The sequence below is a fragment of the Vipera berus genome (genome assembly GCF_964194415.1).
Source record: "Vipera berus genome assembly, chromosome: 8".
Classification (NCBI taxonomy): Eukaryota; Metazoa; Chordata; class Lepidosauria; order Squamata; family Viperidae; genus Vipera; species Vipera berus.
Genome location: NC_138211.1, coordinates 25,321,258 through 25,335,295, shown reverse-complemented (window position 1 = coordinate 25,335,295; position 14,038 = coordinate 25,321,258). Strand labels below are relative to the sequence as shown.

Genomic DNA, 14,038 nt, shown 5'->3' with positions numbered 1-14,038 from the left:
GGGCGGCTGCGGAGGCCTGCCCTGCTGCTCCGCCTTGGCTGGCCCGGGGCTGGGCTGGGCTGGGCTGGCGTCGCTTCCCCTCCCCTCCCCTCCCCTCCCCTCCCCTCCGTCGGGCGGGCGGGCGAAGGCGTCGGGCTGGGCATGCATGTCACGTCCACCCTGCTGGCTGCTCGGGGAGGGGGACGCGGGCGGGGAGCTTGGCCGGCCGAGAATGACTCGGGCGTCTGGCAGGAGAAAAGCCCCCGCTCGCACCAGGGCGTCCGCAGCGCCGCTTCCAGGGGAAGGAGGCAAGATGGCTGCGCGGTAGCGGCGGCGGCGGCGGCGGCGGGCCGGCGCTGAGGAGTGCCGGGGCGGCGGCGGCGGAGCGCGGGCAGAGGCTGCGGCGGCGGCGGCGGCGGCGGCGGCGGGAGGCCCCCGGGCGGCTGGCAGCGCGGCAGGGGCCGAAGAGGACTCGCGCTCGCCAGGTAAGCGCTGCCTTCTCTGCCCTGCGAGGCGGGCTTCTCCTCTCCCGTCTCGCCTTCTGCTTCCAGGGAGGTTCGGCTGAACGGAGGGGGAGCTTTAAATCGGGCACCGCGGGCCCTTTTCGAGGCGCGAACCCTCCTCGCTGCGGCGTCCTCCGCTTTTCCAAAGTCAGTTCCCATACTTTTAGCGACCTTCCTCTTTGCAGCTGGACAAAAGGCAATTGGCGCACCGGCACAAGTGCCAAGAGCGGCGGAGGAGCCGCGGCTTTCCCCGCTCTCTTCCGAGACAAAAGCCTGGATAAAAGGGGTGGGGGTGGGACGACGGGAGCATGCCCGACTCCATATAAAGACAAAACACTGCTTAAGAAATTGTGGTGAAGCCTGTCTATTTGGGGGGGGGGGGTGTTTATGTCTCTGTGTAAGTTTTCTTTCTGAGCTTTTCTAAACCTGAAAAATGTCTACAATGATCTTTCCTCCAGGCTTATGACGGACCGATGGTAGTCTGTTCAGTCCTTTGCCACCCCCCCCCCTCCGTACCCTGTATTGCTGGTGAAATTAGCGGAGGAGTCAGACTCTTCCTTAAGGCAGCAGCGATGACATCAGCCTGATGTCACTCAGCAGCTGCCCTAACTTTCCTGCGGTGCAGCTGAACTCCCGTCTCGGTCTAGCGACGGTGCAAAAAGCACACTGGAGTTTCTTCATTTCGGGAGATGCCCAGAAGGAGATGCTTCACGTAGTTTGGTCATGTATTTCTTCACGGCCAAATGTGACTTTCTTTCTGCGCCGAGATGACCTCGGTAGCGATTAGCTCGCCACCCAGGCGTAGGGGACCGATTTGTATCTCGGATCTGGGAGCAGCTCCATGGGAAAATCCCTAGGAGGAGTAGGCGGTTAGCGATGATGAAACTCTTAACTCAGCGTTGCAGCTTAGGGTGGTTGGAGGTTCTTGAGGAAGCTCTGCGGGGGAGGGGACTCAACTCCGGCCAGAGAATTTCACTATCGGCAAGAAGAACAGATCCTGCTAAGGACTAGAGCTGGTGCAAACAAGCAGGGATGCAGCAGCTGCCCGTCAAATTGTGACCGTCAAGTGACTGTGCGCAGAACTGCTGGATGTTTCTTTAAGCGTTGGCAGCCATGTTACTTCGTGGGGTGGAGGGAACATCCAGATCCCATGATATCAGCACTCTGCCACGGAAGGAGGGAGGCTGAGATGCAAAGGGCAGGGGAGGGGGCGGTTCTGAATTTGCAACCGAGCGAGCGAGCGTGAACAGGAGTGTATTGCCTCGTGGGATACACTGTGACTACTCTGAGGCTATTTGGGCTTCAAAGCCAAAGTTGTTTCCCTCCCATTGTTTTAAAATTATAAAACCGAGTGTTCGCTTAGTCTCACACTCTACTTAGAATGTGCTGGTAGACAGGTTAGCAAAGCTAGGAATTAATATTAAAATAACTAGGACCCACATTAAGCAGAATTATTCCTTGATTTGAAAGCATGCAATTCTCCTCTACCCTCCCCCCAGTCATTTTTTTTTTTGCTGTAGAAAATTCACTTTCGGGATCTCTTTTGAACCCATTGTTAACATGACCCCAAGTGAATGACGATGAAGACCTCTGTTACTGGTTCACCATATTGTAACTTTTACAGTACATTTTTCGTAATAAAACAATTTGTCCACAGTTTCAATATCCCTTTATTAATTTTTAATTAATTGTTCTTCTGTGTTTTCACTTTATTTAAGAAAGATGCTATTCTTTGGAAGGGAAACCAAGATATATTTTGAAAATAAAAGAATCATGGAATCCTAGAGCTGCAAGGGAACTCTGTCCCCTGCTCAGAACAGAACCCAGCATAAGCCACATGGCTGTCCAGCTTCTGTTTGAACGAAAGCCAAGAGCCTCTCCAGTTTTCCAGCCTCTTCCCCCACACCAAGCTTTCTGCTTGATATGTCTGGAGATTCACCCATGTGTGATGCTGGGACTCAGCCTCTGATTTTTAGCCTTATAAAATTGCTGAACAAGGGAGAATACTTTTGTTTAATATACAGTATATGTTAGTCTTGTTTGTTTTTTATTTGTTTGCCTTAAGCTTCCATGCCAAGATGTTTGACCATGCCTCTTCAGAATTAGTTGAAACATAAAGAATTAAGAAATGGTGTGGTGCAACCAGGGCTTTTTTTTGTCATAGAACGCTCAGAACGGAGTTCCGGCACCTTTTTTGGATGGAACCTTGTAGGGTAGGCAAGGCGGGTTGTATGACGTGTGAGTTCCGGCACCTTTTTTTTTTTTTTACAAAAAAAGCACTGGGTGCAATTGTGAACAAGTTGGAATTGGAAGAATGGGAAGATTCAGCTTCTAGTTCCTGCGACACTGGGGATCTTTGGGGAAGTTATTCTGAGCCCCAACATCTCTCACAGGGTTGTTGCTATGGGGAAAAATGGAGCTAGTATTCTATGTGCTACTTTAAGGTCCTGAATAAAAAATGGACTACGGGTAGTCCTTGACTTACAACAGTTCATTTAGTGATTGTTTAAGATTACAACAACACTGGAAAAAGTGACTTATAACAGTTTTTCATACTTATGACCATTGCAGCATCCCCATGGTCATATGATCAAAATTCAGATGTTTGCCAACTGGTTCATATTTACGACGATTGCAGTATCTTAGGGTTATGTGATCAGCTTTTGTGATCTTCTGACAAGCAAAGTCAATGAAGAATCCAGATTCACTTAACAACCATGTTACCAATTTAACAAATGAGGCTAAAACAGTCATAAAATGAGCCAAACTCACTTAACAAATGTTTCACTTAGCAACATAAATTTTGGACTCAATTGTGGTTGTAACTGGAGGATACCTGCATAGTATACATTTAAGATACAAATACTGTAGTAGAACAGTGGTAATGTTCTTCAGAAGTCCAAAATGCTTCATGTCGCTTACTGCAATATAAGCCCCTGTGGAGAGGGCATACTTGGCCCCTGTGCTTGGACCTCCTGTTGAGGCATCAGTTTTCTGACTTTTAATTGTAAGACTTGTAATTTAATGCAGTTCCTTTCATTCTTGGCAGCAGGAGACCTGAAAAGATGTTAATTAAAGATTGCAGTTAAATACCTAGATTTTAAATTTGCTTGATTGGAAGGTTGTGTCCCATTCTTTGCCCAGCTCTCACTCGATGTCCTGTGGCATTAGAGTCCCGAAACATACCTTGTTCAGCCTTACAGGTTTATACATGTTTCTTTTTTGTTGCAAATGTCTAACACAGAAGCTGTATAACCGACAGATTAATTTCAGTTGTTATGTACAGTTGCCAGGAGACAGAATACAGGAAGAGCAAGTCAACTGCAAGGTTGCCATTGAGAACTAGTCTCTCAGCAGAGTTGGATATTGAGGGTCTGTGTCACTGAGTCATAGTGCAGTTAAAAATGAATATTTGCAAATTTTGAGTAAAAAAGGAGCCAAGTTATTTTTTGATAAAACTGTTGTGCTGTTGGTAATATTGCTCATCCTACATCATTACAATTCAAACATTGAAATCAGCGATCTCAGAATATTTGTAAAGGTTAACACATTTGCTGCTATAATTTGTCACATACCCTTCCTTAAAGAAAAATAATCTCATCCACATTGCCCACGCAGCGAGGAACTGGCCTTTCCAAAGCTTTGCCCTGGAGGCCCGTCATTAGCTGGGATACAGATGTTAAAAAGTGCCTGCCCCACACAGCTTCAGACCTTCTGCTATGAACACCTGCAGGCAGGTAACTGAGGCAAGGCAAAATGGAAGTAAAGGAACAGAAAGAAGTAACTGCGTGCCCTGATGATTTTGGGAGAGAAGTAAATGCGGAGATGGGTCTGCTGGGACTAATGGCTTGGCCCTGTGGCAGAAATTCTTCTGGAGATCCAACTTTGCAGTCAAGCTTAACACTATCTGCATTACAGGCATGCTTTATGCATGGGAGGAGCCACCTGTTAGGTTTCTTCATGAAGGACAAAGATATTTGTGTGCTATGTGAAGGGAAGGTGTGTGTACGTGCTTCCTAGATGGCCCTTGGTCTGGTCTGGGAGTCACTTCTAGACCTAACCTCTCTGTAGTGGAAGTGAGAAACTCTGGGAGGTGTTTGTGTTGATTTTCATGGAGAACAAATTATACAAATAAGGCATCTCTCTTTCCTTAATTTCTTCTCAGCAAATCCAAGTCGGGTTAAACTTTTATTCCCTTTTGTTAGCCTTGTTTTATGGGGCTAGGCCTAGGGCAACTTGGCACGGCATCGTTGGCTCACTGCCGCCAGCTCACCACTGCCGCCTCTGCCAACTCACTGCTGTGAAGTCCCCGTAAGACAATTCCACACAGCCAGCCTGCCATGGGGGCCACTTGCTGTGGCAGCTGGAGGAAGAGCCAGCCGAGTGGGCGGGTGAGCAATCTAGCGGGTGGGCAGAGCGCAGATCAGCAGTGGGGGCAGAGCCAGGCAGATGGGCAGAGTGGTGGCGGGAGTCTCTCTCTCTCTCTCTCTCTCTCTCACACACACACACACACACACACACACACACACACACACACACCTTCTGCTGTGCTGAACTCCAGAGCCGTTCAGGGTTGGGACAGTTTGGTGGCCGTAGTAATTGGGCCGTTTGGCAGTGGCAGCGGGTGGGGCAGGCAGCAGGAGGTGGTGGCTGGGCACCCACCCACCACTGGGAGGTCCATACTTGGTGCAGTGGCAGCAAATTGCCCCATTCTGTTGTTTTAGTCCTGACAGGAAACTTAAGAATTCTTTTTTCAAGAATTAAAGAAAACAAAAACCTGTTGGCTGAAATTTAAAGTGATATAGCTGCAAATTTTACTGTCTCATATTAAGGTATATATTGCCTAGCTCTGAACTTCCTTTTTTCCAAACATGCTTGAGATTCTCGATGCATTCCATGCAACTCGCTTTGCCTTGCCTGTACTTTGAGGAGGAGATGGGTTGCATTTACTGAGCAAATTTTTGATGTCCAGCTGAGATCTCCTTCCTTGAGAAAAAATATATCTAAAGCTGTGCTACATGAAAGAGCTGCAATTTACTGTTTTGGCATAAAAGACACGATGTTCTAATGAACTCACTCACTGTATCCCTGCCAATGATGCAAATGAAGGGATGGAGCTGTCTTTCGGCAACTATGCCGGTTTTCTTAGGTCAGTCTTGTGCTGTTGGCTTGGGACGCTAGTTTTCCAGTGCCACAAATCTGGCGGCATCTACAGAAAGATCCTGGAGGTGGCTGTGTCTAATTTTAGAGCACTGGACTGTGGAAGGAGCACTCCTCATCTCCTCCCACCAGTCTAGGGCTGTGGCCTCCTAGCGGGGCTGGCACTCTTGACTAGCTTCTGCTGTCCGCCGGCCCGCCCGCCTGCCCACCCGCCTGCCTGCACGTGGCTTGGTAGGTTTACAAACACTGCTGGCCCTGCATGCCTGCCTTTTCCTCTGACTCAGCAGACTCCAGCATAGTCCCAGGCTAGGAAGCGGGAAACAGCAACACTTTCCTACCTCCTGGTCCTCCTGCGGCCTCTGTGGTGGCTACTACAAGAGGCATCGTGGTTCTCGATTCATTTGGAGAAACTCTGTAAAAGCCTGCAGTTTTCAACTTTGGATGTCCAGACCCTTGCCGATTATGATTGTTCTTGTGGTCCAGCAATGATCTGTGATCTTGCAGGGAAAGGGGCTATTAACAAGTTACCTTGTTTTGGAATAGGATGTTTGCAACAGAGGGACGTAGGTGAGGCTGACTTTGCAAAAAATGTGAATTGCTATGTGGGGAGGAAGGACGGTGCTTGTGTCTTTTTGCTGAGTGGAGTACTATTTTCGTTAATTGTGCTGCAATGGATGGCACTGTATTTTTTCAACATTGTATAGTTTCTCTGGCTGTTTTTTATGTTGTACCTGGAAAAAGAGAATGAGATAAATTAAATCTGATGAATTGTGATGACAATAGATCTCTCTAGTCTTTCTCTTCCCTGATGCTGGGATCTCTAACTACAATTTTGAGAGATTTGATGGGATCCTCTGCAAAAATGCCTGCTGCCACAGAGGTCAGTTAGAGAACTCTGAGCCTTCCTTTTTCCCCCTTGGGATTCTGCTCCTAAGGGCCCTCCCTCCCACACGGCCCCCAGCCCCTTCCCTAAGTAAACTGGAACAAATTTACATACCTTATATACATATCCTTGTACAAACATTTGAGGGTTTTGGAAAAAAAATTATATAGGGAATACCCTAAGTTTAACCTTGTTAACAGCATTTGAGAATGCAAATGAAACAGTGCTGCATAAAGAATTATATTTTTGTTAATGCTGTTAGAGACTTTACAGCCCATGTTTGATGCAACAATCTTGGCAAAGTGCCCTAATAGAGGAACTGCAGTGGGGGAAAGCCTGCTTGGCATAGCTGACTTTCTAACAGCTTGGCATGGCTGTACTGAACATGCACAAGTGGGCACCAATTAATATGCTTCTAATAATTTATAGTCTGAGATTTATTAAAAAGCATCTTGTCCTTTTCGATGTTATTCTGTAATAGTTTATTAGCATGAGCGATATTCTATTGTACAATAGCAAAGTTATCTCACTGTACTGGGTAATGAAATTTAATATTTAGAAAAGGGAACCTCTGGCCCGGGGATCCACTGTTAGGACCAGTCCATTAAGAGAGAGATGCAGGGGGAGCCTTTGGAAGGGAAGGGAGTGCCAGAATGTCCCTCAGCTCATCACTTCCACCCACCCGCCCAAAGACAGCCTTTTCCAGAGGAATTATTCTTAGCTGGGAGACCCCAGACAGGAAGAGGATTGTGAAAGCTTCATGTTGCTGGAGAGTAGCATTATCTTGGCTGACCTGAGAGAGCACCTTTTCGGCCTTAGGGCCGTGCCAGAGAAGAGGGCAGATCTAATAAGGGATTGATCACAGGGGACCCAGCCAGGGGGCATCCGGCCAGAGGTCTCTATGGCAGCTGAGATCTGTCTTGCAGTCAGGAAGCGCTGTGGGAACAGCTGCTTTGAATCCCAGAGGAGGCTCTGTGCTGTCAGTCAATGCCTGTGCCGTCCCACTTTTCAGACTCATTCCCAGGATCCAGCATGAACAGGCCTTGTGCACTTCTCTTTTCATCTTAATGGGAAGCAGGGTACTTGTCCAACTGCAAAATTGTGTGTGTGATTATTAATTACATTTTATGCCTCCCAAACTCTCAGTGACCCTGGAGGCATTTGGTATTTGTTAGCAGCAAAGTACGACTCCCGCTGAGGATTCTCTCTGGGCTCAGGTAGTGGCCAGGAAGGGCAAGTGTGAGTTGATTGCCATACTCTGCGAGCATCAACAGTCCAGAGCAGGGCTCCCCAACCCCTGGGCCGTGACCCAGTACTGGACTACGGCCCATTTGGAACCAGGCCGCACAAGCGGCAGGCGAGTGCGCACCTCTGTTTGTGCGAGCAGCAGGCACTTGTGTATGCATGTGGATTCCCAAAAGAGGTTTCAGAATTCCAGATGTATCCACTACTGCAAACAACTCATATACTAAAGGGAAAACTGCATTGCTTTCCAGTTTGTAAACCTCAAGGTGCTGGTAGTAATCTACATGGGGTAGGACAGGATTACTTGCTTCACGCCTGGTCATCCTGTCCTAGGGCTTTTTAGCATGTGACAGTTGAGTCAGTTAGCAAGGCTTCTGCTGCTGATTTGATGAGGTCAAATGTGGCAAGCTGTAAGAATTAGTTCAAGGATTCCTCGGAGTCCTCAAGAAAAGAAAATCTGGCATGAGGTGTGGCAGACATGCTGAGCATGAGATCGTGGCATCACCACTTCTTTGCCCTGCTTAACCCGTCAGCTCTCCAGGGCTCTTCTGGTAGTAGAGGCAGCTTCTGGAGCAAGTCAGACGGCTCTTTTCATTTACCAGGAGAAGCTGCCTTGGTAGCAGGGAGGTCCTCGCAACCATCAGGTCCTGTTGCCAACAAAGAAAAAAACAAAAACCCACCATCAAAAAGTTTAAAAAGACCTACTTGGGTTAGGGGGCAGTTCTGTGTGTGAAACTGCATGGGAGGAAGATCAAACAGGAGCAAGGTAAAAACATGAATATTTAGAATAGGAATAGGAATAGGAATAGGATAGAATAGAATAGAATAGAATAGAATAGAATAGAATAGAATAGAATAGAATAGAATAGAATAGAATAGAATAGAATAGAATAGAATAGAATATAAGGAATGGAATAGAATAGAATAGAATAGAATAGAATAGAATAGAATAGAATAGAATAGAATAGAATAGAATAGAATAGAATAGAATAGAATGTAGAGTAAGAATAGAATAGAATAGAATAGAATAGAATAGAATAGAATAATAGAATAGAATAGAATAGAATAGAATAGAATAGAATAGAATAGAATAGAATAGGGATGGAATTTAGAATAGAGCTGGAAGGGACCTTCTAGTCCAGGAGAACCTATACCGTCTCAGACAGGTGAATGACTAGTCTCTTCTTAAAAACCTCCACTAATGGAGCGCCCACGATTTCTGGTGGCAAGCTTTTCCACTGGTTAATTGTCTTCACTGTTAGGAACTTTCTCCTTAGTTCCAGGTTGCTTCTCTCCTTGACTAGTTTCCAACCATTGTTTCTTGTCCTGCCATCTGGTGCTTTGGTGAACAACCTGGCCCCCTCTGCCCTGTGGCAGCCCCTCAGGTACTGGAACACTGCTATCATGTCTCCCGTATTTCTTCTTTTCTTTAGACTGGCCAAACCCAAGTCCCTTAGCCGTTCTTCGTATGTTTTAGTCTCCAGGCCTTTAATCATATTAGTTGCTCTTCTCTGAATTTTTCCCAAACTGTCAGCATCTTTTTTGTGATATGGTGACCAAAATTGGCTGCAGTACTCCAGGTGTGGTCTTACTAGGGTTTCATAAAGCGGTAATAATACTTTGCGTGATCTTGATTCTATGCCTCTGTTTATGCAACCCAGGATTGTATTAGTTTTTTTGGCTGCTGCTGCACACTGCTGGCTCACTGTCAAGTAATCGTCCGCTAGGACTCCAAGGTCCCTCTCACAGTTGCCGTTTTTGAGCCAGGACTCACCCAATCTGTATTTGTACCTTTGGTTTTTCCTGCCTAAATGTACTTTGCTTTTCACTAGTCCTGCTAGTTTAGTGTCATCTGCAAATTTGATGAGTTCCCCTTCTATTCCCTCATCTAAGTCATTGATGAAGATATTGAAGAGTACTGGGCCTGAGGCAGAACCTCGTGGTACCACATTGGTTACTTCTCTCCATGTGGATGTAGTACCATCGAGGACTACTCATTGAGTACCATTGGTTAACCAGCTACGAATCCATCTGGTGGTGATGTTGTCTATGCCACCTTTTTCTAGCTTACCAAGCAGTAGATTGTGGTCAACTTTGTCAGATGCCTTACTGAAATCTAGGTATACTATGTCCACAGCGTTTCGCTGGTCTACTAATTGGGTCACTTTATCAAAGAATGAAATAAGATTGGTTTGGCATGATCAGTTTTTAACAAACCCGTGCTGGCTACCTCTTATAAGTTTGTTTACTTCTAGTTGTTTGCAGATCAACTAGATGAAAAAACATTGCCTTGTTAATTGCACCAAGGAGGCCCTATTCTACACACACTTTTCTCTCAAGTTCTTTCTTTTTCCCTTCAAAGCATTTGGAAGCTGTTTGGAAATATACTTCCATCTGCCTCTGAAGAGATGAGCAAAAGGCATCCAGCAACTTCTCTGAACACATTTCTACATGCTGGTGTTGATCTTTCAAAGATAATCCCAATGAGTTTTGGTGGTGAGATCTTTCCCCCCCACTCCGATGTACCATGGTTTGCCCCAAATGGCTCTTGGACAAAGCTTTTTCAGGAGCCGTATCCTCTCCTGTCTTAAGGAGAAACCGGGTTGCATCTTGGCAGGGCTTGGGCAGAGCAGGGGAAACAGCAATTGAACGTGTTGCTGTGTGCAGGTGTCCCAGGGGAGGGGGGAGGAGTGAGGCTGTGATCTTGCAGTTGTGACCTCCCTGTTGAGTTTTCATCTGCCTCCCATTCAGACATCCCTAGATATGCGCACTTGACCTGAGTTTTTATTTTTGTTGGCTTCTCTCTGTGGTGTTGGAACTCTCTCTTAGCGTCTTCTGATCCAAGAGTTGGAAGGGACCATTTACGGCACTTGGGTTCCCTCCCCCTCCCCCCCCCCCACAGAAATCCAAATTAAAACATCCTCAGCAGTTGTTTAGCCTGGCTTTGAGCACTCTCAATGAAGGGAAGACCATCACTTCCCTGGCTCACTGGTTTGACTGTTAATCTACTATTATTGTTAGGAAACGTTTCTAATATTCTGTCCTGTGCTTAGAATGAGGGTCTCATTCTTTTTTATGAGATATACCCAATTTCTTAATTTCCCTTCATTACTGTCCTGTCCCCTGATCATCTTTATTGCCTTTGTCTCCAAGTCAAATTTCTCCTCTGTTTTTAGACCTGCAGGTGGAGACATCAAAGCAGAATAGGAATAGATTAGAGCTGGAAGGGACCTTGGAGGTCTTCTAGTCCACCCCCTGCTCAAGCATTTACCGTTTCAGACAAGTGGCTGTTCAATCTCTTCTTAAAAACCCCAGTGATGAAGTGCACACAATTTCTGGTGGCAAGCTGTTCCACTGCTTAATTGTCCTCACTGTTCTCTAGACTAGCCAAACCCAAATCCTGTAACCATTCTTATGTTTTAGTCTCCAGGCCTTTGATCATCTTTGTTGCTCTTCTTTGCACTTTTTCCAAAGTCTCAAAATCTTTTTTGTAACGTGGTGACCAAAATTGGTTGCTGTATTCCAGGCGTGGTCTTAACAAAGGTTTTATAAAGTGGTACTAATACTTCATGTGGTTTTGATTCTATGCCTCTGTTTATATAACCCAGGATTGTATTAGCTTTTTTAGTTGCTGCCTCGCACTGCTGGCTGATACTCAAGTGATCATCCAGTGCAGGGGTAGGCAACCTCGGCTCTTTGATGACTCATGGACTTCAACTCCCAGAATTCCTGAGTCAGCTGACTCAGGAATTCTGGGAGTTGAAGTCCATGAGTCATCAAAGAGCCGAGGTTGCCTACCCCTGGTCCAGTGGAACCCCAGGCTCCCTCTCACAGTTACTGTTTTTGAGCAGGTCTCAATCTGTACTTAAACTTTTGGTTTTTACTGCCCAGATATAAAATCTTGCTTTTCTCCACATTAAATTTCATGTCGTTGGATAAGGCCTATTGTTCAAATCTGTCAAGATATTTTTGGATCCTGAGTTTGTCTTCTGGGGTGTTGGTTAGTCCTGCCAGCTTAGTGTCATCTGCAAATTTGATGAGTTCCCCTTTTAGGTAACACTGGTCTACAGATTTTGGAAATTATCGACTTCTGAGATAAAATGTGTTAATTCTTACATTTTGATTAGATGAATTAGAAAACAGAAGGTAAAGGTGCTGGTTGGCTAAAGTTTTCGAGATATTTCACAATAAAGATTTATAAACAGGTGAGTATATTTGCCTACAAGCGAGAGAGGTGTCTAATAATTATTAGACGCCTTGTCATGTCTCGACAAAGTATGGTAGAACAACAAAAATGGTACCACATGGAAGTGTATAAATTTATCTTCACTTTGAGACTAAAGATTATTATCTAACTAATTTTTTGCTCTTTTATTGCAAGGCACATTTGTCTTGGTCAGATCTATGCATCATATAGCTATATCTGATGGCTTGTGAAAGTGTCATTTCCAAGGAACAGTGGCATGATATTTTCCCTCAGAAGCCAAGATGCCTTGAAACTGTGTAAACAATGCAGTTATCTTCTGCTACAGGTGTGTTGAGGTTACATTTGCATCTCAAAAGGGCAGTATGATAGCAGTGGTAAAAAAGGCATACCACCTTTATCTTGGATGCAAAATAAGGGATCAGGACAAGAGTTGGGCATTACATTACATTATTGTTGCATTACATGTGCAACTTATCTGCATCATTGGCTAAACAAGAAGAAAACAAGAAGAAAAAGTCCATGCCTTTTACAAATAGCAACTGCTATTTTTGCATGGTTCTCCAATTGTAAAAAGAGATCTTAAGAAAGAAGAAGTGGACCGTGGAATATCCAAACACACCATCCGCACTGCATCCTGTTCCCCATGGTGAGGACTTGCCAATTCCAGATCCACCAGAATCCTACTCTCTAGACTCAGATAATGATAAAGACGATGAGCAAGATGCAGCTGATCTGGAGCTGTTTATGTCAGCGGACCCAAACTTTAGCCCACCATATGCTCCTCCTGAACCACATCTGATTTCACAGAGTGAAATAAATGACCTGGTCACTGATTTGGAATTGCCTAAGAGTAAGGCAGAGCTACTGGGCTCCAGATTACAACAGTGGAATCTCTTGCAGAGTGAAAAAGCATGAAAATGTTACATGAAAAACCAATCAATGAATGGAAAGTTATGTTTATTGGTATCAATAAAAAGATAAATTTATAATGATTGATGTGGCACCATTCTCATTGCTATACAGTATCACATTTTGTAGAAAAGTTATAGAGCATAATTGCACATCCCTCTCGTACTTTTGAATTATTTTGATGCAATTTTGACCTGAAGCTGTATTTTGGAAACTGGAGCCAATTAGTACTCAGAACTTAAGTTTCCTTTATTAGTGACCCAATTCTGGTAAAATTTAGTTACTTTCATTTTTGAGGCCTTTTCCTTGTAGACCAGTGTAATTTATGAAGATATTGAAGAGTACTGGGTCTCAGACACAGCCTTGTGGTACCCCACTGCTTATTTCCCTCCATGGAGACATAGTACCATTAAGGACTACTCATTGAGTGCGGTTTGTCAGCCAGTTACAAATCCATCTGGTGGTGATGCTGTCTCTCTCACATTTTTCTAGCTTACCAAGAAGTAGGTTGTGGTCTACTATATTGAATGCCTTACTGAAGTCTAAGTATACTATGTCCACACATTTCACTGGTCTACTAATTTAGTCATTTTGTCAAAGGAAGAAATAAGATTGGTTTGGCATGATCTCTTTTTAACAGACCGATGCTGGCTACTAGTTTGCAGATCTGTTTTTTGATTACCTTTTCCAGGATTTTCCCAGGTTAGGCTGTTAGGCTGATTGGTCTGTAGTTTGCTGGGTCTGTTTTTTCTTTTTCTTTTTTGAAGATGGGAACCACATCAGCGAGCATTTCCAGTGATATCCAAAAATTATAATTTTTATCTCTGCAGCCTGAAGTTCCATTTGCCTTTTTCATACCTACATTATACTGCTAGCTTATAGCTGGTGTTTAATTAACTTCTTAGCCAATATTTTTTTTGCAAGTACTATTACTAAGTTAGGTTACAAACATCCTGCATCATGAAGTTTGGTTTCTGTTTCCTAAGCGAAAGACTCTGCCCTTGTCTCTCTTAAACTGCATCTTTTGCATTTCCCCAAGTTGCCAAGAACACTTAAAATTTTAATTCTGTCTTCTGAGCTACAATTCATTCAATTCATGTATACAAATATTGAAGAGTAACAAGTCAAGACTGAACCTGAAGACTCTTTCCA

The 14,038-nt window shown here is 44.8% G+C and overlaps 1 protein-coding gene across 1 annotated transcript in view; it reads left to right on the top strand.

Annotated features, from left to right (window-relative positions):
• Window positions 1-352: 352 nt before the first annotated feature.
• The window catches only part of TET3 (tet methylcytosine dioxygenase 3), a 91,948-nt gene continuing 78,262 nt past the window's right edge, over window positions 353-14,038 (top strand). Inside the window, exon 1 of the mRNA XM_081333956.1 lies at window positions 353-464. The gene's annotated coding sequence lies outside the window, so the exon portion shown is untranslated. The remainder of the gene's footprint in view (window positions 465-14,038) is intronic.